Source organism: Rhopalosiphum padi, chromosome 1 (assembly GCF_020882245.1).
Source record: "Rhopalosiphum padi isolate XX-2018 chromosome 1, ASM2088224v1, whole genome shotgun sequence".
NCBI lineage: Eukaryota > Metazoa > Arthropoda > Insecta > Hemiptera > Aphididae > Rhopalosiphum > Rhopalosiphum padi.
Window position 1 is genome coordinate 15276097 of NC_083597.1, and position 25314 is coordinate 15301410.

The 25314-nt window shown below is 25.0% G+C and overlaps 1 protein-coding gene across 2 annotated transcripts in view; it reads right to left on the reverse strand.

Annotated features, from left to right (window-relative positions):
• Nucleotides 1–10316, reverse strand: part of LOC132928512 (cyclic nucleotide-gated cation channel alpha-3) — a 100741-nt gene extending 90425 nt beyond the window's left edge. For both annotated transcript variants that reach the window (XM_060993247.1, XM_060993237.1), the window contains exon 1: nt 9920–10316. The gene's annotated coding sequence lies outside the window, so the exon portion shown is untranslated. The remainder of the gene's footprint in view (nt 1–9919) is intronic.
• Between the last annotated feature and the right edge of the window lie 14998 nt (nt 10317–25314).

The window sequence follows — 25314 nt, forward strand, 5'->3', positions numbered from 1 at the left end:
TAGAGATTGACTTATTATTAATTCAAGGAAGAAAAACTAACTTGTTTAAATATTTGTTAAGTGAATATATCTGCAGTAAAATGTAAGTTGAATTCAACTGAAAATAATAGATTAAAAAATAACTTAATATCTTAGTTAATTAATAATATTATTTTATTTTATTTAATAGAATATTTAAAATGATTGAGTGTTATTTCAGACGGTTCCATTTCTGTTTATTTTTATCAAGTGTTAATTTTGTTGCGCTATTTCTGACGATTAAAACCGGGGTTATCAAGTATTACGTAAAGTTCGGTATTATATTCAAAATAAACTTTGGAAGTTTCGATCGGTCAAAAAAGTTATTTTAGTAATAGAACTTTTAAATTTTTTCTAATAAAATGATTTTAATTACACACGTATATAGTGACTTGATAATTTTACTTGTTTAAAAGTAGAAGCTTTATAAAATTTAGAACATTCAAAAGTCATGAGTCTATCATGATATCTAACTTTTAAACGTTAAATAATTACTTAATTATGTGAAGAGATTTTTAATTTATTAGCATGTTTTGGCAAAATTGTAATTGTTTATACAATTTATACAGTAGTGTTAATATCTGTTATTTAGATGTACGTAATACTTATACAATTTAGTATTTAAAATATAATATACATATAGCATAATGCGAAATAGCTATTTCTGATTATTAGTTTTGTTGTGATAAAAATAATAATTCATAAAAAACAAAATATATTTTAAATCTATGGGATTTATATTAGGAAAACAATTACATTTACGTGACTAAAAAATTAATTAGCTAATTAGTAACAACATACCGCGGAAAAAACTGAACTCGTCAAGTTTGAAATTACCTACTTAGAAAAGAGGAACTTGATACGTAACTTACATAAATGTAACTTAACTTTAACTTTTTAATTGTTTGTTATCCAATCTCGACTTGTAGACAGAAGATTAGAAATACAAATTTAAAAAGCAGCTTTTTATTCTTAAATCTCGTTTTTCATTTTCATTTTTTATTTTACTATTGTAGATCAAGAATCTAATTTGAGTATATTTTATAATAATTTCAGTAACTTTAAGATAAATTATTATATTTTGTGGTGTGTTAAAATCTTAAACATTTAAACTGGTTTATTATCATCACTGCCACTATAATTAACCAATCACCTTAAGTCGTAAAATTTATCATTATAAATACTAAAGTTTTAGATAAAGAATATTAGATCAGAATAGACTATAATATATTTGTATAATATTTAATCATTTTAATCATTATTTTTTTCATTTATAGTTTTTATAGACTTTTAAATTTTCTAAAACTAAAAAATATAATTTATTGCGTATAATGTTTATGGTTAATCATATAAAAAATTAGGACATTATCTTTTTTAACCAAATTAAATCAAGGACATATTAGTAAATAGTTTTTTTATCTATATACGTAATCATTATGTTTTTTTTAATTTTTTTATTTAAACCAACATATTTTTAACACTGTATATAAATTAAACATAGCCTATATTATAGTATAAACTTTGTATATAAAAATAAACATTTTTCCGATCAAAATTAAAGATTGTTTTAAATTAGTTTTCTTGTATTTTTAGTCAAATTAAATATTATATTAAATCTAGTTTAATTAAACTAAAATAATGTCCTATATCTGCCTATTAATTTTTAAGCACGTATTACATTTTGCAACGTTACACTATTATTTCTGTATGACTAATCACAAATCAAATGTGTAAATAAAGAATTACCTTGTAGCTGTAAATAGTTTATAATTTGGCTTTGGATAAAATAAAAATATCGATTTTTACTGTTAATTTTGAAATAAATAAATTGGAAATAAAATCACAAAACGTATTATGAGTACTTAATGGGTTTGAGTTAGATATTCTCGTGGTGAATTTTATTTTATGCACACGATACCTGATCAAATTCTGGAACGGAACACATCCTAAATAAACGTTTGCACCAACCATTTAACCATTGACTATTGATTATCCTACCAGCTGTGAAACTTGAAATTACAAAACTTTTTTTGTACAATGATAGCTTTCGACTATTTTTAAAATTTTTGTTTTGAAACATAATAATTTATTTAAAAGTATTTGGTTATAACTACATATAATATTATTATAAAATTACAACAAGGTGATACAATTTAAATAAAATGTCTATTTATGAGTTAGTTTTGATTTTGAAATTAATAGAATTATGTTCTAATGTATAAAATATTAAGTTATAATTATAACTGTAATTAATATTTTATAAATGTGAAATAATACGTTTTATATAAATTCTGAATACATTATTTATTGTACTATGGTATTATAATATTGGGTACCTATATTAAAATAGTATGGAATAATGTAGTGAATAATATATTTTTTTTTATAAATAATCTGCTAATAATGTATTGTCTGTAATAATTGTAATATATGTAAATAATATTAAATACCGTAGTGTTTCTATCGTCATTGACGGAACATGTGAAAATATATTGTTTTCAATATGACGAATAATTGGACGAAATAGTTAGATTTATAGGACGGCGTTTCATATAGGCATTTTAGAAGCATGCGAGTGTATTAATAATATAAAAAAACATAATAAATTATATTATAATATATAGCCAACGACGAAAATGTTGTCAGATGTACACGATATAATATTATTATTACGCGTGTAAAATTGATGATATTTAACCGATATTTAATAATTTTTAACTAACCGTCATCGTCAGAGATCGACGGAAGAAAGACCAAAAATCGTCGGATTATGTAATGATTATCAATATTATGTATGGTATTTATTTTATATATAATAATATACAATACGAGTGAACGGTAATGCACATAGTGGACGTTTTTGTTTCTAACCCATTTGACCATCGAACCGTTTAACGGGTCGATCGTTTGCGTCTGGATGAAAATGCAAAGCATTTGTCTATACGCATATTTGATTGCTTGGTCATAAAGGAAAAAAAATAAAAGATACATTTCACCCATTATGTACGAGTGTAGTATGTACACAAGCAATTATGTATTATGGTAATATTTTTACCTCAATGGTCGTTTTCGATTTATAACTAAAATAAAAATGTTACATCAGCGATGATTTGTTCAATATTACTATATATATATATGTGTGTGTGTGTGTATAATACACCATATACTCTGAGAATAATCCTCTCAACATAATCGAAATATCCAAAACTGTTGAATTGATCCGATCTGATGACAGATATTACTGTTATAGTACGCGACGATAGTATTCTACAACACTGTTTTCACAAACACGTTATTTACTATAATGATGCGCCAGCATGTTTGTATAGAGTAATATTGTAATATTACTGCGGTCGATCAATTATTATGATATAACGAAAAATACTGATATATTATTATACTTTACAAAGCATTAATTGTATTACATTTATAATTTAAATTTTGAATAGAATAATAGAATAATTGTTTATGGAAAAAGATAATATTTTACATTATTGTGTCCAAGTATAAACACGAAAATATTTATTTAATTATATTATCATGTCTTCAAATATAAATTTCAATCTTAGTACGTGACTCATTTTTAAATGTACTAAAGGAAGATGTACTACCGTTGTATATGCATACTATAATAAATAAACCCGAACATTGGGTATTGCCGACGTAAAAAAACACATCAGCACTAACGCCGCCATATGCCGAAAATATAGTCTAGTAACCTGACGCGGTGTTACGATGGCAGTAATAATTATATTGCCATCTTGATAATATGGTTTAGAACGTATGCATGTCGTGTTTAGGTACTTATGTCCATTTATATCGTAAATAATAATTCCCCTACGTATAATTTTTACCCTCCCCTCCTAATCTCTAAGTACTGTTCTGTTCCATAATAATTTAACGGCGGTGGATGGTTTGGACGACAATGGTAATTTATTCAAAATACTGCTATAACACCGTGAACACTGTGGCTATTAGTCAGAGCAGTGCTCATTAAGTTTCACGGAGCGGACTTCTGTTGACTAAATACGAAATCGTTGAGTAACACTGAGTTTACGCCCCATGTTGAGTGATCGAATATTATTTTTTATGGCGAATAGTTACAACACACGGATGACAAACAGATTATTACTTATTATGTATTTATAGAATGCGATAGTGTACTACGCGTTTTGGTTAATGTTAAATATAAAAAAACAATAACACCTATCGATACAATATAAAACGTTATTATACATTTTATTTATCTTTTCGTAAACGATGAAATATTATTTGACATGCGGGTATATTCTAGTATTATGTGTAGTGTCGATTAATTAATGCAAATTACCATGGACCGTTCGTGACGTGTTATACGATAGTTGGTATTATTTACAAAATTGATATTGCTCATTATTTCATTATGTATATAATATTATTTTAGCAATTCATTTTCATTATACGGTCATTTCAACGTATCGTAAATATGTGTAATCGTTTTCATTTATAAAATATTTACCCAAGGGAATTTTTGAATTTGAATTTGAATTTTTGTTAAAAAATAAAAAATATCAAATCATAATAACTGTAGTAAATTATAATCAAAACATTTTCAGTTTGTGTATACATTAATTACAATTATTACTAAAATACCTTTCATTCAATATGTTATCGATGGGCGTTAGTCATACAGTTATGTCCATGTATTTTATTGTTAAACAACAGTATTCAAAATACAATTATTACAAGTACCTATGGTGGGTATTTTGTTTTTAATTTTTCTATAATAAACTAATAGTAAAAACCAATAATTAGAACTACTTTTTTTTAATGATTCAGGATCACACTTTCTCTATAATTTATTTACGACAAAACGTTTATATATAAAGAAACCGTAATAGTATTGGAGTATTATTTATTGCATTTAAATGAACATTCATTTTCTCAAATAAATATTGCGCATTTGAAGTACGTATTTATATATTTGCATATAGATTTAAGATTCCTACTAAAGTACCCGTCTAGGTAAAAAGTTTAACTAAGTCATAACGTTAAAACTAAATAGAAATTCGTTATCACTCCTATAAGTATTTACACAGTAGCACATCTTTTATGCTTTACAGTAGCATGTCAGACATTTCTAATGAAATAAGCAAAGTTAATACTAAAAAAGAATATGTATACAGTATGATTTACCAAGCATGCTGGCCTCGATTTTTCATTTAATGATGAAGTTATTCAAATTCTTATTTTAAGAACAATTATCAAGATTTCATTTTGTAAAAATTATTTGAATATTATAAACAATATATAAGATCTAATATTACATAATATATTTTGTATCTCACAAAACTATTTTTTAAGATTATATGATGTATTATCCTTATTATATAATATATACATTTTAATAACAAACAGGAGCTATAAAATCGTTAAAATTATGATTTAGATACATAAAATTGTTTAGGAAAACCATCTGTTTAATATTTTATAGGTAAAAAGGTTTGTTCCCATTTGAAAAAGGTGTTTTTATTACCATAATAGGTACCTACATTAAAAAAGATGAAAATCTAGTATACTTAGAAATATGTTAACAATATTATCTGAGTATATTTAAAAAATCTAAACACCAGAATATAAATAAAGTCATTATTAAAGAAAAAAAATGGGGGTTAGCATGATTGGGGATAAAATTATTTTATTTTAATATTTTAATAATATTACACAAACACACACTCACACACACTACACACACACATTATATTATATTTATATAGTTGGAAAAAACTAAGAGGATTATACCTACACATATACCTTTATATTGTGTACTCCACTGATTCTACATATAATATACCAATGGATACCAGAATTATTTTAATATACACTTAAATTATTTTCCTGGGTGGATACAACACGAATATTATAGAATAAAACTGAGGAACAGCAAAAAAAAAAAAAATCAAACATTTATCCTCCAATTTCAATCAACCGATAAGACACTACTAATTATTAATATACTATTAGTATTTATTATACTTAATAACAAAGACATAAAAAATTATTAAAACATTTCTTCAAAAGATAATAAAACATCTTTAAAAAGAAAATTTTAGATATTTTTTGTATACACTTCCTATTTAGTTTAATTTTTGAATTCAAAATAAAATAAATGTTAAAAATGAAATGTGTGTTTGCATATATACAGAGTGATTATTGAATCAAACAACATTTATTATTTCAATTAATATTTTTGAAAATATTTTGTTTACATAATAAACAGTCATAATATAACAATATTTTTTAATATTTTCATTGTTATAATTTTTTAAGCTTTTTACTTTTTTGAATAATAATACATTTATTAAATTTATATTCTGATACTTGATGTTTATTGGAGTATTTCAGTGCACGAATCGAAACTAGGACGTGTTTAGGAGTTGTAAGTATTTAAAGGTTTGGTGAGGGGAGTAGTAGACCAACATTTTGCGGTGTGTCTCTAACCACTGCACTCTGCTCACCTAAACTGTAAATAGTTATAACTTAAAAACTACTAGTCCAAATTTCGATTTTTATGTACTGAAATACTCCGAAAATTGCTTTACTTCATAATATTCAAAAAAGTAAAAGAACTTAAAAAATATTGTTTTATTTTAAATGGAAATCACGTAAAAAAATATTTTCAAAAAAGTTAATAGATTTCAAAATAATACATTTTGCTTGATAAAATAATTATTCAGTATAGGTATATGTTTTAAAAATTTTAAATAAATTTTTAAATTACTATTAGTTATAACAAATTTTAAAGAATATTATTTGTCTAAGCAGTGTTTAATTAATCTATTTAATTAAATTCTAAATTGTATAACAATGATTTTTTTTCTATACTTTCATGTATTTTTTTGTATTGAGCTATGTAATAACATGTATGTAAATTTATGAAATCAAAGAAATTAACTTTAACTTGGGGATGTGTTGTATATTAATTAAAAACATAATTTTAGTATTAATTTTTGTTCATAAGAAATAACAATTAATTAATCTTTTAAAAAAAAAATATTATCAACAAGAATCAATTTATTAAATATAAAATTAGTGTATTTGGTTAATGATTAGTATATAAATATACTTAATATAACTACAATATAGATCAATGTAGGTATAAAGTTTCGGATTATTTAAAATATTCACTAAACAATAAACACATAATATGATATAGAAAATAATAACTAGGGAAATTATAAAATATTTTAACATGCATTAAAACATTTTTTTTAAATATTAGAACTAAGAAGTTTAACTTTTTTAAATTCTTTATATTTAACTAATTAAAAATTCAACTTATCAAACCTGTCTTTTTTATTTTAAATTAATTTGATGAAAATTCAACTAATTGATCTACAAATGACAATTTATACTTTATTAATTTATATATGGACCACCATCCTCTACCCAGTTTTAGAACATAAAATTATTTTTGTGGATGTTGGTGGTCGCACTTTTACTATTATCTATACAGTATACACCATAATATGATCGTGGGCTTTCATGACCACATTTATTTTCTATGAAAATAGTCTACGTAGCGCCTGACTAATATCGAATATTTTTCGATAATGGCGTAGAGGAGAAAACATGGCATCAAATAATATATTAGTAGCCTATGTGTGACGTGTTCAGTAAATGGTCATATTACTGTGTAACGTGACAATCAATAATTGGAAACGTACAAAAAAATAATATTATTAAGATCTGCGATTTTTTTAACAAAAATATACGATTGTTTGCAGAATTTTCATTTACTTCGGAACGAACTATATTTTTTGGGAATCGTTTGACGGAAAACTTGATTCAGCATTTTATTCCACCTGACCAAATATTTTTTTTATGAATTGCAAAAGGGATCAATGTAAAACATATCTAGAAAAAGAAGCACACTTTAAGTCATGAAAAATAGACGAAAAAAATGTTAATTGGTAAATAAAAAAAAATTAAAAAAACTCAATGACTACCAATAAATTTCGAGTTGATTTTTTTATGAACTATATTTTTAAATATATTATATTACATTAATTATTATTTATTTCATCAATATCTAATTACTTTATATTGGGTAAAAGGCTGTATGCCTGTTTAGCAATAGTACAAATGAACTAACCGGTAAAACTGTTGTCGAATCAATAGACAATTATAAGTTCATCAAAACCAATTTGTATAATACCTATTTACTACAAAGGAACCAATTTGGTAATTAAAAAGCAACTTATAAGCATCCAATTTTAATATGTTCATGATATAACAACCTTATTCGCTAATATATCGATTAATGATTATATTACTACCAGACACCCAAAAGCACTGATTAGAAGCCATTTTCAAAAGAATCAATATTTTATACTTTATAATCCTGAATTTAATATGTATATAGTATATTTTAAATTTTTAACAGTACAATATAATGAATAGTTTCAATATTATAACGATAATAATTATATCCGGTGCACTACCTGTTGATGATAAAGTAAGCGGTAAACGTAGTGCGAGGTACTGATATTGTTGTCACATTACACCGGACAACGACACCGACAAGAACCATAAGAAAATAAGTAAAATCCGTGAAGCCTTATGGTAAAGGCTTACTAATATCAGCGCCTGCGATAAGAGAGAACAACTACTGCGGATAATATTCAGAGTTTTGATACGGTGTACATAATTTAAAATAGGCGTATCTATATACGTAAAAAAAAACTTTTGCAACGTTTTCCTGTCCGCTTATTGGTGACAGGGTAACAGGTCCTATGCGCGTTATAAACTATAATATATTTGTTCAACACAGTCCGTAGTCGGTATTGCACCAGATTAGTCAAAGCAAACGTGTGGAGGTAAATCATGAATTTTCTCATGATAAAATAATCATACTGTTATCATCGTTAAAATCTTTTTTTTTCGCACGTGTGTGTCTCCGCGACGGAGTCATCTTGGCCTGCGCGTCGCATCACGTCATCGGTGTTATCGATGCGCCTTTCGAATGACTAGACGGTTGTGGTCGATTGAAGGCTTTGGCGTTATACAGAACTGTCTACGAATTTGATGGTTTCTTTCTACAATCACGTCACTATATAATTATGATGTATAAATATATTGTTGTTAAACAGTGAAGAGGAATTGGACGGAGCACAAACAATATTATTTTTCCAGAGTTAATCTAATTTTTAATTTTTATTGAAACAGCTATACGATATGTCGTGAAATTCGACAAAATATTTTTTTATAAATATGTATATTTTTGTTCCTCACTGTGACGTATTAATAATGATATTTAAAAATACCTATTATTGATCATTAATATTATATAATAATTGATTATGATAATAATAACCACGCTAAGATTATTTTTAATTTATTAATTCACATATAGATTTAATGTTATCGTAAACTATGTTTTCATTTTTGTATTGTTTTAGTTTTAAACAATTGGAAATAATATACATTTAATTATATTATGATATTCTTCATCGCGTAACTAGGTCAAAGTTGACTGTGATAAATTATCAGAATAATATCTTGTTTATTTAAATTTATCGTTATTGGCATTTTTTTTTATCAAAATCATCTATTTTATGTCAAGAGGATATGAGGAGTAAAACCACCTACAAGACTATGATAAGGCTTGGCCTAATCATTTTTACAATTGGAACGCAGCTTTTAATAATTGTTTGTCGAGGTTATTTCAATTTAATTTTTTTTTTTTAGCACTGAATAGTATTTACTATTAATACACCTATCGTATTATGTCATATTTTAAATCGCTATTCGAATATGAGTTGTGAGTATGTCACGCCGTACGAGTGTCATTTTCGGGTTAGATGAAACACGGTAACGATTTTTGCTATTATGTCACCCGAGGAATACTGGTTAAACTTACCGCGGAAGTTTATATGCTCGAACGTCCGTCTCCAGTGCCGGTGATCTACACGACCCGCTGACAAAAACTTATTTGCACGCGCGCACACGACACACTACACGTGACGGACGGAGACGACAGACTGCGAATTTTTTTTCCGCTTTGCCTCTCAAATCTTCCCGGTTTGCAATAAATGTTATTTCACCGACACAACCGTGACGGGGCAGTCGTATCTAACACGTACGCATAAAATATCGTATTATCGTTTTTTACCGTTCTCGTTTTTCCCGACACCAAATATACATATATATATATATATATTTTTTATGTTATGCTCTTTACGATGCGAGCCGCTAAAAACCCTGTTCGGTTCACAACATCACAATGGACACGATCTGGGAACACTACGGCGGCGCCGGTGGTCCGGGAGCGGTGGCGGCGTCATAGTCGGCGGCGGCGGCAGTGGTTATTCGGTGGTCCCTTTACTCCGAGGGGAGGATAATGTGGTGCGCGCGCAACGCGATTCGCCACCACCGCACCGCCACCGTCACCAACGCCTACACTATTCACTATAGTACAACTACGCTTAAGTTCTCGTCCCGGAATCCAACCCGCTGATTCGTTTCTTTTTACCAGTTTATTTTTCTTACCGTTTTTTTTTTTTTTTATTTATTTTTTTTTTCCCATCAATCCCTTTCACCCAATTTTATTTTTCGTCATTTTTCCCAGTCCCGCCACCATCATAACAACTCTACACGCACTTTAATATTATATAACTCGCATGCATTATAATATAATCGTCGTATTACACGGTCGCGTATTTCGCATTTCGCGTCGGATTTTATATCATTTTTCGCGCGGACGAACTAACGGCCTGAAATTATTAATAGATAGGTACAATGCGGCGTATTGCGGAGATGCGAATTGATGTGTATCGGCCGATGCACCGGCGCCGGTCAAAAACAGTTACCACGACCGCAGTGATAATGCGTATTATATGAAGACGAGTCGTATCTATTGTATGGGACATAGGTATTGACTGCGTAACGACAAATTCATTGTTTCAGCACATGGCCATTTCAAAAATGATTACGCACGTGCTAAAATATATCGTATGTGCTTATGGTTAGTCCGAGTTTATTTATTTATTTATTTTTTTTTTTACAAACGCCCAGCGATTATTCCTTACGGGGGCTTTCTCAAAAGCGAAAGTTAATATTAAAAAAAAAAAAAAACATCTTACTCTGAACCGTTAAGAACTTTCCCGCAAGCGATTAAGAGCGAACTACAATAAGCGATTCGAACTGTACTGTGGACAGATTTTAACTCATTTACAGGACTGCTTGTAAAAAAGCGGTCACCACTTACGTGACGTTATTTTTCACTGAAAATTCAAAGTTTTTATGAGATAACAATGTTTGTCATATAAATAATTTATTGGAAAAAAAATTAACTAAATTTCGCTTTTAACAAAGCGATTTATTTATTTTTGAAAATCGTTATAGTTGGCCCTGGACCACGTAGTGGAAACATATTTGAAGTTTAAAATATACATATAGTACTAAGCGCATACGTCATTCAAAATACCTATCAATTTACTGTCATGTGTAGGTATTATATTGTCTAAAGAGTTCTCGAAAAGCTTGTTTTCGCTAAAAGCCCTTTGGAGTTACATCATTCACTCATACTAACATGAAACTGTACACAGAATATCCACAGGGGGACGTGTATACAACTATTGTATGAAAATATGAAAATACAAGATTATAAATATCTGAGAATAAGGAAATAATTCTTTTCTACAATTTACTTATAGACATTTGTTATTTTTTATTTTACACATCATTTTTTGTTTTATCATCAAGTTGTAGAAAACTAAGAATTATACTTAATCTTGTTTTCACATCACTACAATAACTTACATTTTAAAACATATGATAATCATAAATAAATTACGTACTTAATGTTATTAAGTTTTTATAATGAATAATATATACATTAAACTAATGAATTTTAATTCAGACCGTGTAACATTATAATAATATAGGTAGTTTTAATTATTATAAATATTATTACAGAGAAACCTTACCACGCAATTAATTAATTAATGATTAATAGTAATATGTGTTTTAATTTTTAATGTATATAGTATACAAATATGATTACTCAACATCTAATCTACCATAAAATTCGATGATTTATTGAATATTGGATCTCAACACTATAGAAAAAAACGCTTTTAGGCTAAAACAAACGTTTGAAAATATTGTAGCCTGCACAAGACTTGTGGTCTGTTATGGTCATTACTCATTTTTATGATTTATGTATGCGAAGCGAAAGTTGATGGTGAGTTTGGGTCACATTAAAATTATAGTATTGTGCAAAGAGTATTTGACATTCTTTCAAAGATTAAAAAAATTGGGTTTTGAGAGTGTATCCCATGATTGAGTAGGTCATTGCAATGAATATTTTAAAATTGGATACAATGATACAGTTTTTATACAGCTTAAATTAATTTTGCTACAGAATTTTAATGTTTATTAATACAATTATATAAGAGTATAGAAAATACAAAATCAATTAAATAAAACCACCAAAATAATACAATTTACAACAGACTATTTAGTTTTTATTTTAATCATTTGTACAATTCATATGAGTAAATTTATTATAATTTCTAACAAACGTATACAAATTATATAATACTTTATAATGCACGAGAATGATATGCCGTCTGTCGTCAATTCTTTCGTCAGGACTCAGGAACCGTAGTGATCGACTTTACGTTTAACAATTAACGGGTTTTCAGGGCTGGTTCTTAGGATCAAATAATTTAATAATCCACTGCTGTGTCGAAATTAATTGGTCGAACTATTTGGCTCCGTTGAAGCTATAAACGGCTTTTCAATCTCGACTTCAAGCGTAGTTACAGAAAAATTGGACATTGAAGCGCTAAGTCTCAATAATGGACCTGCAAAACTATTACTTACCACGGAGAATTTGGTTGGGTAATTTGACTTGGTTAAAATCATTGAGGCTGATAACCACTTGATCTTAGCTCCAGATGTCATAACTTCAATGTTTGGTATCGAAGTCAAAAGTTTCGTTATTGGACTAGAGTATGACATGATTAATTAATTATACGTTAACATTTTATAATACATCACGTATGGAAAAAGTGCGTTATAACTTTTAGAATATAATAAATTATTCATCGTAACAATGTAGAAATAATTATGAGGCAAAAACTAATATTATATTTTAAAGTATAAAATTAAGTTAAACATTTTTATAACTACAATATATATTACAGTTTTCATATCAAGAATATATTACGTTTTTAAAATCCAATAGTTGGTTAATTCGGTTTAATTGTTAAATCGGTTAACCTGAAAGTGAATAGATTTCAGACAGTGTTCATGGCAAGAATATTGTTATTAAAAAAAAAAAAAAAAATGTAATAACTCCACTGCATAAATAAATACATATATATAATCTAAATATTTTAAAAATTTTAATGTATAATATAAAGCATAACAATGTAAGTAATGAAAAAAAGTTTCAAATTCATACGAATAATTTTTTTTTTATAATACAATATTATGACAACAGAAGATCTTAAAAATCTTTATATTTCAAAAGTAGGACTACAAAATATGTCTATACAAGGCGAGTGAGTCTATTCATATTTGATATTTATGCTATAAAACTAACTTTTAAGAAACCTTTTATTAAAGGTTTAGAACTTCGGTTTAAAAAAAAACAATGGATTTTGTTGAAATTTGATATGGGGGGAAGAGGTAACCACTTTGCTGCATAGTGTTATAGTCTACTCCGTCATTGAGTAAGTAAGTCACTGTAATACGAGTACATGTATAAAATTTGAATTCAATAATAAATAATGGTATGTGTAGGTACCTACGAAAAATGATTCTAAAGATGATCTGTTATAGCCTTTACTACTAAGTATATTTTAAGATTTATTTGTATAATTTATATTATAATAGTTTATTTTACTATCGGTGTATGTTGAATTAATTTTTACCGGAAACATTGCATTTATCATATTATCAATATTATTGACAATATTTAATTATTACTATAGAATATATTTATATCATATATTATTGTTTTTAACTTTTAGTCAATACCTACTAATCGTAGAATGGTGTAACTTGGTTTGTAGTATAAATAAGAGATAATATAAAATTAATCTACAAGTACTTATATAAAATGTAATAATATATTGTACGTAAATATTTAAAATCAAATAATATTTTTGAATTACAAAAAGTTCAAATTGTTTATGGTATCTAAAAATATTCATATGTTTATGAATATGGGATTTGCTATCAAACGGCAATGATGATAAAATGTAAACAAGAAAAAAAAAAGATTTAATTATAGACATGATGACATAAATTACAATCTTACAAAAACAATCGAAAAATAGGCGTACCAAACGCAAACTGATGTATTTTATATTACTAGTAGTCCATCATCGCATGGTACAAATAAAATATTTATAGAATTTTCAAATGTTATTGAATTGTCATTATAAATAATTCTAGACATTATCGTCGGTTATCAATTTGATCAATTTACTCGCAAATGACAGTAGAAAATACCAATATAAGGTGATTCATTTAAATCTACACTTATTATTTCATATCTTGAAACTTCTTAGTATATAGATAAATCGAATTTTGAACGAGTAGGTGATAATAAAATTATGTCACTACTCACATTGATTAATAATATTAATACATAACTTTTAATCGTCTATTCGTATATTTTATAAAAGTTAACAATTTATTTATTCACAATTAGATATATTATTTCTTTATATATACATTTATGTATATAGATTAATATTATATATATATATATATAATTCATAATAGTATTATTATTTATTCTTTTAATTTCTATTAATTTATTTATATCTGTTAAATCAAATGTACACATGCTATGCAATTTACTGAATTGTATAGTACTATAGCATTGGGTTGTTTTAGACGTTTTAGTGCAGTTATGGTTAGCACCGATTTTTGTTTTTCTCAGTCGAAGTAAAGTCACAATTATTATATTGTTCTGTTGTTAGAAATATTTTTAATCGTAGTTGAATATTTATTTGCCTGAAACATATTTTAATTGGTTATTAGAGTTAAATTATTTAGATTGTTATACAATTTTTTTGATTCGTTTCATTTGCTAGTAGGAAGTAAGCAGATAACCTATTTAAAATTTAAATTATCTTCTGTGTTCATTGTAAAGCTGCAAACGTTGGCTAATAACATTAAAAATGTTATCAAAGTTGTTTTAGTCAAGTAAAAATTAAAAATAATAATTTATTTCAATTCAAGATTCATTAACATTATTGTCTCACTGAAACTTTAAATTAATATTAAAAAATAGCACTTGGCATTTTTCATATCATCAAATGACTAAACTGAAATACGTTTCCTATAATGATTATAAATAGAACATTAAATACTTGCTTATAGGTTTAGTATAGTTTTACAATGTTATATGCCATTATATGTAATTTTAATTTAAGTTTGTTTTTAAGTAAATACATATTTCCAATACTTTTGTATTTTATAAATTAAAATATTAATACAATTTAATACGATTAGTTTGAAAATATTTTTGTTATCATTTTGTTTAATGTTCCCAATATAGATAATTAAACAAAAGTAGAAAATATGTCTTATATTTTTTATAAAATTATCAAATTTATTTAATTAAATATTTAGAATCTTTTTTTTTAAATTCAAAATATACTATGAATAATTTTGCTATATTTTTTCAAGTAAATTATATTTTAAAAAATATACATAAAAGTGTAATATATCAAAGTCACAATATTTACATCGTGGGTTAAATAGAATAATATGTTAATAATTAAACGACACTTATACTCTATATGAATAAAAAAAAATATAAAAAGTAATTATTTAAAATAAACATTTATAATATATTTATGAGAAATTTAATTATTATTTATTATTTAAACAAATATGTATAATATACCGACGGGTAATGAGTCAGATTTTAAATTAATATAAGAATTTTGTATTCATATTATACAATTAAATCTTTAACGTAATATAAATAATTGTAGTATTTATATGTTAAGTTTTTAAATTATTAGTTAGTTTCTAGGAACACAAATAAATAGTTTCTCAATAAAATTACTTTTGTTATAACACAGAACTTCAAAGACAATTTTGTGGACTTAAATATTTCATTCTATGAAATGCGTGAAAGCGTAAAGCTTCTTACTGTTTCACTACACATTTTTATCTTGTGTTCTTTGTACATGAAATATGTTGTTACTAAATACATCTAATATGTTTGATTATTAAAAAAAAAAGAACAAGAAACTGAAATATTCTATCAAACTGGATTTATTGAAAGATTTGAAATTACATGACGACGACATATCCAACAATTTTATTTATTACAAAATTCCTTTTTTTGCTATCTCTTGTCTATATTATACCTTACATGTTCTAAATTCAACGACTACTCACCTTCGTTCGTTGTATTTTAAGGAAGAGATGACGAGTAATATCGTAAATCAATATTACACAAACTTCATATCAATGATTACATTAACATTAATAGAGTCCAATCATTAAATGAATAAATAAATTTGAAAGAAGAAAAGTGAATATTTTAATTATAAAACGGAAATGTATCAAGTAAAAAGAATCCAAAACTATTATCAGGAAAAAAATAAAACAAAGAATGTTATAAAAGAATAACAATTTTAACATTAATTTTGATGATCTAATTTACTTATTTATTACAAAATAATTTTTATAATTTTTTATCATTTACACTTTCTATAAGGTAAATTGTTATTTTTACTTATGTGTTATTCGTCTAGAACGTCTAGAACTGTTAGTGTTATGACTCAGTATAATTAAATAACAAACAGAATAAATTAGGTATTTATATTTTGAATAGTTTTTAAAACTATGATACAAAATAAATTTGTGGTTTTAATAACCATCGATAGTGCAAATGGTGAAAAGATGGTCCTAATATGGACTAGGATATTAAATGATTATAATTTTGGCAGTTTGTGCATTGGATTAAGTGTTTACGTCTGTATTGTTCTTAGGTTTTTTTATTTTATAAGTATGTAATACGGAAATAACGTAAAGTATGTTAAATTATTGAAATATGGTTCTAAGTAAACAAAAACAAATTAATACTTATCTCGACTCGACAGTAATAAATATTAATCAATTATTTGTCTCACTATAAAATCCTTGTTATTTAAATCCTCGGTAATGTTTGCATTTTTGATTATTGAGTGTAAGCTTCAAATAACTATGTTGAAATCTTTTTTGCATGTGATTAATACACTCATAAATGTTATTTGGCATTATTCTTACATAGATAGTGAGGCCTCCGTATGGTTGTTGTTTGTTTTTCACTTACATTTAAATGCTGATACATTGAAGAAACTTTCATCTTTTTAATTAAATTTATTCTTAACTAACGTCAGATAAGTTATTGAATTCACAAACACAAATGGGTAGAGAAAGATGAACTTTTTTTGATAGATTGGAATTTGGAATGTATGTATTCACATTCAAATAGTTGATGAGTTAAATCAGTGTAGTTTTTTGGTTTTGGAAAGAAAAACGATACAAGGAGACAAACAATATTTTGTTTGATCTGAACTTAAAGTTAGTAAATTCGATAAGAGATTGCGTTTATTTGACTTCTTAGTGGTAATAAAATGATTGTCTTCGTCATTTGGAACACGAAAAAAATAGTCACACTCTGTTTAGTATACGAAATTTGATTTTTTATAATAAGAGATAATACATTTCGGTTACTTAATATAAAGATAATAGCGAATGACTAGTATGCTGTAGGCGGGTAATTTAGAATCCATCGACTAGATTGAGAATATTGTATGGCTTCTTACTTGTCGGTAGATGATACTTTTTTGTACGATAATAAGTAACGTTTTTACTAGTGTAAGAAATAAGTCCCTTATTAGTAATGGAATAATTCCATAGAAAAAGACGTGACTTGAATATGAGTTTTATATTTGGAAAGGCCTGATTTTTTTTATGTGGTTTGCGATCAATTTTGTAATTAAACGACATAGTCTACTCCGAAATAACGGTCACAGAGTTGAGTCGGAATATTAAATGTGTTCACTTGAACACTGTATAACCTATTATGTCAACCTTCAATATTGTTATTAGATATTAGGACTGTCTATCTTTCAATCAATCGAAATAATTATAAGTATAAATGATAAATAAGGGAGATCTTCGTCTTTTTATTTATTCCTCCTATTTGAAATTTTAATCCGGATATTTCCGAATTATGAAGTTAGTGTTTATTATATTTATTAGTTTGTGTGAAAAAAAACTTAGTTATATATTTTTTTTTTAGATTTTCAGGTTTTAATATTTGTGAAAAAAAAAACTTATAAAAAACCCTGTAATAATTTGTAAAGCCTTAGCTATACAAAATCGATTTCGTTACTTAGCTATAATTCAAAAACAAATTAAGAACTTGAAGTGCTCACCAAATTTTTATATTATTTTTTTCGGTGTGGTAAAATATTCAAAATATTTTGATTCTTTTTGATCTATTATCTTATATAAATGATATTAGACATATTAATATACAAACAAATTTTTAATTTTCTTTTTCTTTAAGTGAGGATAAACATTATTTTGCTGGATTAAAATTCTTGAAAATGTAATACAATATCTCACATAGGGTGTTTTTATATTTGTACAAATATATTAAAAATATACAGGTACAATTTTATTAAATACATTATATTTTATGACAATTCATAAACTACGATTATCTTGCAATATAGTGAGAAATGTATAAAATCTTCAATTTTTATAGTTTGATAATAAAAATGTTCAATTGACAATGTTCCTTATAAGTTATAAATATTATACACTAGCACTAAAAAAATTAAAAAATATTATTAATTTCAAACATAATTATTTTGTTATTTATATTTCTGGTTCAAATTTGGATGAAATTATGTAATTTAACGGTGAAAAACGATTTAATAATTATTTTGATAACATCAAAAACACGTTATTTATGAGAACTTATAACTTTTAAGTGTACATTACTATTTTATTATTAATATCACTAAACGCAATTTAAATTGTTTTAGCAACCAATGTTAGTTAGAATAAGTAAATAGAAGGTATAAGACTATACTAATCTCACCCCTTATTACAATATTTAAATAAAATCATTTATCAATACTCAATATCATGTATAATATTGTACTACTAATAATTAAAAGTTATAAATTAACAACGTAAATAAAAAGCCAGACTGGATACAACGAAAAATGCAGTCAGTCACTCGACTCACTTGTTTAAAATACGTGGCAAAAAAAAATTATTGGTTAAATATGCGATTTTGACAGAAGCTCAATCATAAAACTTAAAGAAGACATTGATTAAAATTAAACATCATTCGATTTCTTATTAATAATTAGAGCCTTCAATTACTTCAAAAGATTTGAGTAATTTATTACCTGAAAAAAACATTTCTAAAGTTTCATAGTGAATTTATTACTTTTCTCATTTGGATATTATTAAATGTTATAAATTATAATATTATCACCTCAACATATTTTGTTTCAAATAGCCATAGAATATTATGACAATTTTATTATTAATTTAATTATATTAATAACGAAATATTAATGAATGATTTTTATAGTTGTAGCGATGATTTAAAAATGAAATTAATATTTAAATACAAAAAATGTTTAAATTTACTGGATAAAATAGTATTTAATGTTTAATATTATTTATTGTAATGAAGTGTATATCAAATATACGATATAATATGATATTATATTTAATCTGGTAAACTGAATAAAGTACGCCCTATTAATTTGTATATTTATCCGTTCCTTTCAAATATTTTTTTTATCCAAACTATATAAGAACACATTATAAAGAACAATAGATATAAACAATATGAATGTTACTACTAATGAGACAAATAACTAACACATTTTTTTTTTTATAAAATTCACTCATTTTTTTATTCATCCATATATTTTAATACAAACATTAAACTTCCTTTAAATTTTAATTTATAATAAGACATACAAAGCTTAATATTTAACACCAGGAGATATTATGTTTTCATCACAATCAAAATATATATAATAAAACTCTCATTAGTGAATTATATACATTTACTGAATTATTTCTAAAATATGTGATATCACGGTAATACCAACCTAGTTAATCCAATTACCCATCACAAATAATTTGTATTTCTTAGTATTATATCATAACTATCATAGTAAGAGGCAATTTTGAAAATATTCAAATTCATATTTAATGTATTATAATATTATTATAATAATATATAGACATATAACAATAGCATAGGTATTAAAATACTTAAAATTAACAAAAAAGTAAGCAATAAGAGCAATCAATAATGAGTGGCGTCATTTGTGTTTTTTTAAGGAAGCCAAAATATAAACAAGCTAATTTTTTTTTCATTTTCATGTTAATGTTTTTTCATTATAGTAAATGCATGGATTATATTATTATGTATGTATAGACATATAGTTCATGTACGAGGTTGAAAGGTTATTTAATAAACATTTTAATGAATTAAAAGTCGGGAAATTAGAAGTCGGAAATAGGTTTTATTTTATGCATATCATTAATTAATAAACATTAGATCTATCTCCATATAAATTATATCATATGAATTACATAGTTTTCATAATATACTTGAACTTCTATGTATCGGTCATTGGCATGTCTGTACACTTTATGGTAGGCCAATAAAACAAAAAAAAACAGGAATGTCAAAGAAGTAATAATAAATTATAATTTAAAAAACATATACCTATACATTGGTGTTGATTAGCTAATCAGTAAAGTTTCAAGTGACAGCCAATATGCATCAAATATGTAATAATATAATTATATTATATACATTATTCGCATACAATACCCATACATTATAATAAAACAAAAAAATAATATCGATACTTATAAAAAAATAACTATAACAAATATTTAATACTGTACAGTCAGACAAAACATAAAATTCCATACGCCTACTTACTTCGATCACTATACACACAATATACGCACCTTTCCCAAACCTAAATGCTACAGAAGTTTGCTAACTTTTTTTACATTGTAATAAAATACATAACTTTTTAAGTAATAATAATAACAATAAATTAATTCATAAATCGAACTATACACATGGAAAATTGATTTTTATTTGCAATAAATAATCTTTGAAACTAATAATGGACCGATTTCAATAAGAGTTATTTCAATAAAATAAGATACTAAGATTAAATGTGTGTTTTTAGCTTTTTATTCTCACTTTAAAATGTAATACTTATAAGGTGGTTTACACATGAATTTTATTCTTAAATAACAAAAATTGAATTTTCTTTTTTTCTTGTTGTCATTAGTTACGCAGCGAAAAAAAAACAGTTACTTATATTATTATATAGTTTGGTTGTCACAGGCAAGAAAGTCCCATTTTAAAAATGTCATTCTCTTCAAGATTGTTATTTTCAAGTTTAAATGAGTATTTTCGTCAAGCGGTTTGTTTTTAATTTATAGAGCACACACTACGGAGTAGGTTTAAATGTAGTTTTATAGACCCAATTTCTGTCCCCGACAATTTGAGCGAGGAAATAATAATACACCCATGGCGCCATCTGTTTAGTAGCGACTTTAAAAAAAAAATGTTTATGAACCTACTTATTTTACCATGTTAAAAATATGTGCTACTTACTTAAATTTACATTATTTTTTGTTTATTGAAGTAAACGGGGGTGCCAAATGTTAACCGATTTGCTCACGAAGTTAGTATACAGTTAAATTGAAATACCTTCGAAAAGTGTTGTATCCAATCCTCTGCGAGCGGGGTTTATCGAGGGTTTATCTCCAAAACGAAGTACATTTACACTGAAATATCTGTGAATTGAGGTAAGAGGTACACTCACTAAAAGTTAAACCGAAATACATCAAGTGCCGTATTTCTTAATAATAATTTTTTTTGAGTCAATTCAGGCACGGTTATACTGCTATAGACGCTAGTAAATTAACATTAGAATATTATTGAGTGATACAATAATTAAATTATAGTTTTCACTCGACGAGCTTTCGGTTCCGGAATATGCGAGCAGTTCGTCTTAAGGACGTTAAGGTTTCGAGCATCTGTTATTAGTTTTTGTGTTTAATTTGTAATAACTGGATCTTTCGGAAGTTTGAAGTGTGGGGTGAAAGTTTTTGAAGTGGGTTTTAATCCAGTTTGAAGGTATTCTATATTAGATAAAATTTATTTTAAATTTCTTCAAGACATTTATTGTTAAATACTCAATATTTCAATAGTGATTGAAAAGATTATCACCTTATTTAGTCAACAATGACAGTTTTTAGATTTGTAAATTGCATATAATACGTATTTTTGTTATCTATTAAAACTGTGGTTAATTAAATAATAATACGAAAAGATATTTTTTTCATTGGTTTAATTACATATAAGTGTTTAAATTATAGTTGTATAATGAGAAATTACATGCAATAAATTATATAATATCAATAAACCATGCCACAGAAAAAATTACCATTGATCATACTAGTATACAAGGTACGTCTATTAATAGTATATTTTATAAACGTGCTTTATAGAAAGCTTAGTTTATAAATTTCAATTAATTAATTAAACATAATTGTGATCCATAGATAAAATATTTTTAAAATATGTTTTTTATTTATCGAATCATACATTATGCATAGAAACCAGAAATTCTTAACGTTTATAATTCATAATATGCTTTATTCTATCTATTTATATAATGTGTAGTTAAAATAATTATCATCGCATCATAATGACGTCTCAATAAATTATACATTTATACGTTGTGTAAATTAATAGTAATTGAAAATAATTAGAAAATTTGATATGCTTTAAGACATATTTAATAGTAATTATGTAAATAATATACCAAAACTTACATAAGGTAGACAAGCATTTGTATAATAATATTGTCAACATTCAATGGTTAGGTATATAATTAATTATATATATATTATCCATAAAAACTTTCTAAACAAATATAGACATAAATTATAAAATGTTCCAATTAATTTACATTTTTTTATACTCATATAATAGGCACTTTGATATAAACCTTGTAGAGAATATAAATACATTTAAATCGCGTAACATTGTTATAATAAATGTAATGTAGGTATATATAAATGATTTCCATATCACAATAACTATGTTATAAATTTTTAATTACAAAATAATTCATTAATTTTCTCAATTTTTATTAAGTTTTTCGTAGAACTAATTTTAAACCTTGTAAACAAAAATATCGTGACTAAAGATTTATTTTAATTTAGAAACAATCAACTTATGAGGAGCTCTGCGTGTATTTAATTTTAAAACATTTCAATCTAGTGAATAATTTTTGATCGAACTTTATAAAAAAAACATAACTAAAAAATTTTGAAAATTTCTCCTTATTGATATTGTGATTTAATAATTCAATTTTTTGAGTTCTTTATAGATATTTGAAATTCTATAGATTTGTTTTAATTTAACGATTAAAAAATAGATATTTACAATCTATTAAACTATAACAATAAGCAACTGTATACGTGTAAAAAAAGGGATGGTTTATATGATTAGCTTGTGAAATAAGCAGTTCACTAATAGTGCTTTAAAATATATAAGTTAACACTAATTGACTAATTTACTATTATATAATATTATGATATATTATAAATTATATGAGATAGATTTTGTAAAAAAAAAAAAAAATGGTTGATTAGTTTTTAGTTATGTTACTGGTATTAATATATAATTAATATTTGAATAAATTACTTATAATTATATAGTTGATAAATTAGAGCCCGACACAGAGTCATCGTATTGAATAATTGTTCGTGTATTAATATCTATAATTTAATTCAAATTCAACTCAGTCATTAAATTATTGCAATGGCCTAATAAGAATGAAATAGGTACACAAAAAAAATTTAGTATGTACCAGAGTGACTTCTCTGATTTATATTATTTTATTGAATCTGTTAGTATTTTTTAATATAATATGTACTATATTTATGTATATTTATTTTTATTTTTATCACTATCAGAATATTGGACATTGTTTTTGAATATTCAACTACAAATAATAAATTATAGTTATAAATAAATGCTCAAACCAATTATGCATAACTTTTTGAATGATATTTAAAAGAATATTGTTAAGATACAATAACAATGTTATATTATAGTTTTATAAAATAATATATTGTCAGGAAAAAATAATTGCTTTTATTCAATAAAGTTATATGATACCTATCCTAATTAATATCATAGACATTTTGCAATGTATTTAATAACTTATTTTGTTTTTAAAAAAATTATGAATTATTCAACATTTAAAGAATATTGATTTATATTATTCCCTGTGCCAATCTGATATTTTTTGAATAATAAACTCGTTTGCACAGTATAATTAGCTTAAATTATTTTTTATTATAATATCGGTCACCTAAATATTATAATATATTATTTATTAAAAAAAAAAAACAGTTTTATATTTTAATAAATATGATGATCGGGAGCTCTGTCGTTAAGTGGTCAGAAAGATAATGCGCAATTTGCTCATTTGTAAAATTAATTGTTTATACTTAAAATATGCCAGTATAAATATTTTTTTAAATTTTACATTGACAATAATAAATAAGTATACGAGAAGTAAAACAACCATAACCTCACTCATTGTTTAGAATTTTTCATCCAATAACAATATTTTTACCATAATAAATTTGAAACTAAAATATTGAAATACATTTTAAAACATGACCAGCAGTAGTATTTTTTAGCCTTCATTTATAATTCATAGGCTATATTATTATTATTAAAAAAAAAAAATTGTATTTCTAAATTAGGTATACAATCTGTAAAGATTTTTTTTAAATAAATAATAATAAAAGTTTGTTGTTACTCTGTTTATGAGTATTTTCAGTTAATGATTTGTAAATAAATATGACTGGTAAACTGAGAGTATTATTTTTTCTTGAATAATAACAGAGGGTGTTTACATAAACTTAAAATCATATGGTCTTGAGATCCTTATATACGTTATAGAAAAACAAAACGTAATTTTGCAGAATAGAGTGTTATTAAATAATAGACATCTAAATAAACACCTTAGTCGATATTTTTTGATTCTCATATGTTCATTGTATATTATTAAGAAGAAGTATCATTTTTCGTAGGAAAATGGAGAAGTTTTTATTTTATATCATTAATAAGCATTTATTTGGAAATCATGTTAAGTACAAAAAGATGACTTAAGTAAACTGAAA